This window comes from Bos grunniens, chromosome 15 (assembly GCF_055505025.1).
Source record: "Bos grunniens cultivar Pamir isolate PY7600 chromosome 15, Bosgru_T2T1.0, whole genome shotgun sequence".
Classification (NCBI taxonomy): Eukaryota; Metazoa; Chordata; class Mammalia; order Artiodactyla; family Bovidae; genus Bos; species Bos grunniens.
Genome location: NC_141179.1, coordinates 20,450,983 through 20,454,839, shown reverse-complemented (window position 1 = coordinate 20,454,839; position 3,857 = coordinate 20,450,983). Strand labels below are relative to the sequence as shown.

Genomic DNA, 3,857 nt, shown 5'->3' with positions numbered 1-3,857 from the left:
TATTTCCCCTGGACCATTAACAAAGATATAAATCATTAAACATGATTAAAGAATCCACAAGATTCTTCAAGAAGAGCAACAACCTTGTTGACAGACATTTGTTTTAAGTAAAAGGAAGTGTCTGCAATTATAAATCTAAAATTAAAATGCCACCAGTAGCATTAATAAACATCAATCCCGTCTTTCATTTTCACTTATGCTAGTACTTATTTATTCATTAACTTATGAAGATCCTAGGAAAATTAATTGTAGGTGTCTAAATGAGAAGCTCTGGAAAGTCTCATGGAACCTCTTCCAGCAAAGACAGTGTCTTCCCAACTTTTGCTGTGCTGACTGAAATGGAGTGGAACAGACATACTTGCTTTTTTATCCCTGGTGTGAACTGTGGGTTTAACCATTCTTGGGTTTTCTAGAGTGGACAGAGGGTGGGATATATCAGGGTGTTTTTTCACAACACATTAAAATCACTGACAATCATCCAAATTTTAATCAGAAAACTACTTAATTCAATGGGAGGAAAAAAATGGCCTCTTTGTGTATAGGTTAATGTTTTTGTGTAATGATTTGTTTTTATATGAATCAGACAGCCCGGGGACAATACCGTAAGCCTAAGAATTCCTGAAATGTAGGTATTGCATATATGATAATGTTTTCATTCTTGCATCTAGAGGGCTAGGCAACTTAAATATTTTTTTTTAAGAAACTACTCTTTATTTTAGACAACTTCATAAAATTGTTTTCACCCGTCCCCACTTTTTGCCTTTCATCTCCACTTCTTGTTTTTCATTTCCTTGTTTCAGTTGAAAAGTCTTGAAAGAGGTGAAGGAAAACCAGAAGGTAAACTTTGTAGCACTTAATAAAGTGCTTCCCTCAAATGCAGCTAATCATTTCCGCAGACGGGGCATTCTGCAGAGCAGTCTTCCAAAAGTGGTGCTGGGATTTCATGGGGTAAAGGAGTCAGGGGCTAAGATGTTGTCTTTAGCAGAAATTCTCAAAAGAGTCCTTAATATTCTAAGGTGGGTTGATCTCCAAGAGAAAAGGATTATGGAATGTTCCCTAAGCTTTCTTGAGCAATCTTTTTTGTTTGTTTGTTTTGTTTTTTTCACAGAACACATCAGAAGCAGTTTGGAGTGTGCTGGTAATACACATTTTTGAGATGGAAGTTAGAAAGCCTGATCCGTTCACATTTTTTCCCTCCAATTCTTTGTTAGTGCCAGCAATAGAGTAACTCTGGAATCCAGACCACCAGTCATACTCAGAAGGGACAGGTTTATCAAGGGTGGAATGGAAAGAACCAGTGACCTCCTCCTTTTTAAATTTTTACATTTTTCTTTAAACCTCCCTACCGCCCCCATCTAAGTTAAGCAATATGTATACTTCTTGCCTTAAGCAATCCAGTTGGGTGCTATTTCCCTCCTTTTGTGACAGAGCAACTAATTCATCACTACCTAAGGAGACAGTGCTACCAAGGCAAGATCGTGGGCTGCTGGAATTTGTAAAATAATACCCACGACACACACAAAGCAACATACTCAGAGGAGGGCAGCCATAAAGAAATTACATGGATGCATTAGCCAAGCCATACTTTTCCGAGCACTGGTCAAATCACCAGAACAGTTAAGAAAGCAGTTTATGTGAATACCTCAGGCCTGGGTACTGGCCCCTTGGCTTGAGATGTGGCTAGATTTTCCTGAGAAAGTCACTCATCTTAAACTGACTCATTGGTTTAGTTTGTTCAGTCTCATCCAGGCCTGGGCAAAGCTCTGGCACTGACCTGCAGCAAACTCCTGATTCCTAAAAGAGTCTGACCATATCAAAGGTTGTAAAACAAGCTCCATGTCTATCAGCTAATTAAACTGGCATTCAGCACCATCTGCTGATAGGATGAGGCAAAGGATAAGATTCGTATCTTGGATCTTTCCAAGCAGGGCATGTTCGATGATGACTAGAGAAAAGGATTAGTTGCTAGCTGGATCTGAGCTCAGGCTTGGGCATAGAGGGAACTGGTTTGGAAGTGGGAGGGGTTCCCTGAGCTCTGGTTCAGACTACAAGGGTTTCACTCAAGGAAGGGTATGATGTGGGCATAAAACCATTCTTCAGACAGTTGAAGATGGTCACTTTCAAGAGCCAAGAACACCAGCTGTCCGGCCTTGTCCATTGCCTTTAGCCCAGGTGGTCCTGTGTTTATAGGGTGCTCTCCTGTAAGGGAATGGTCTCCTTGGTTTGGCCACTTCTGTAAAATCCAAACCACTCAGAATCCACAGGGTCCACAATGGAATCATTGAGGAATTTCACCATCACAAACTTCTTGAGGGCCATCAGGTTTTTCTTGTAGGACTCATTGACACCTCTCTCTTGATTAATATCTGCCAGGAAGATCTGTGATTGCGGTATATGTCCTCCCTGATGGGGTCGTGCCAGTATTCTGCTTGCACCTGTATAGCAGTATTCTGCTATACAGGCGTTCCTATATAGCTTTGTTGTAAGCCCCAGCGTTCAGTGTTTTTCTGATGAAGTCACAGATGTGTGAGCTTTCTCCTGGGCACTGAGGGAGTCCAAAAACACCTTGATGTTGTTCCCCAACTGAGATGAGATTGACCATGGGAGGTGATGGGCATCTCTGAGCCACTGCCCGCAGAAATTGGCCTCCCTGGGAGAATCCCATAGCGTTGTAGCCTTGCTGCAATTTAGGATCCTTAGCAAGAATCTGACACACTGTTGTTACTTGGGAGTCGACATTCAAAAAGAAGCTGTTCTCCACATCCTCTTTGATGCTTTAGCATCATTCCTTCCAAAGAAATCCCAGGGCTGATCTCCTTCAGAATGGACTGGTTGGATCTCCTTGCAGTCCAAGGGACTCTCAAGAGTCTTCCCAATCTCTAAAGATAAGATGTGAATTCCAGGTATTTTCTTCTCAACCATGTTTTTAATAGCACCCATACTTAAGGGATTACAACAGCTGTCTCCCATCCCATGCCAGATCACCAGTGGCAGGGGAGCCGGGTGGTCGAGATGCCCCAGCGCCAGGGAAGTGCAGGAACCCAGCAGGAAAGCAAGAGCCAAGAGCCACAAGCAGCTGGACGATGCCATCCTCAACTTAAATATTTTTGAATGAATGAAAAGCACAGAGGTCAATAGTTGCAGCATGCAGGATCTTTAGTTGTGGCATGTGAACTTAGTTTTGACATGTGGCATCTACTTCCCTGACCAGGGGTTGAACACAGGTGCCCTACATTGGGAGCAGAGTCTTAGCCACTGGACCACCAGGGAAGCCCAAGACAATCTTAATGATTGCACTAACTTTGTAATTAAGGTTTATGTTCTTACCAATTTGTCTCTGAGGCAGCTTCAGAATCTAACCTGAATTCAAATTAGCCTCAGGGTCAGCTCTGGCCTGATGTTGGGTGTGTGCTGGTTTCTTCCAGATCATTTGACCAAAGATTAAATAGGACCTTCTGCTTTTTTTTTGCAATGTGAGATCTTTTATTTGATCATAGGTTGAAAAAAAAAAAGCTGAAAAGGCATTATTTGAATAATAGGGAAATCTTATATGGTCTATATATGACATTATTAAATTTATTAAATTGCTGTTAATTTTCTTAAGTGAGTAATGATACTTTGATTTTTTTTTAAATTTTATTTTATTTTTAAACTTTACATAATTGTATTAGTTTTGCCAAATATCAAAATGAATCCGCCACAGGTATACATGTGTTCCCCATCCTGAACCCTCCTCCCTCCTCCCTCGCCATACCATCCCTCTGGGTCATCCCAGTGCACTAGCCCCAAGCATCCAGTATCGTGCATCGAACCTGGACTGGCAACTCGTTTCATACATGATATTTTACATGTTTCAA

General features: G+C 41.5%; 1 pseudogene; it reads right to left on the bottom strand.

The window, feature by feature from the left end:
- Positions 1 to 1,734: 1,734 nt before the first annotated feature.
- On the bottom strand, positions 1,735 to 3,090 carry LOC147357397 (palmitoyl-protein thioesterase 1-like; annotated as a pseudogene).
- Between the last annotated feature and the right edge of the window lie 767 nt (positions 3,091 to 3,857).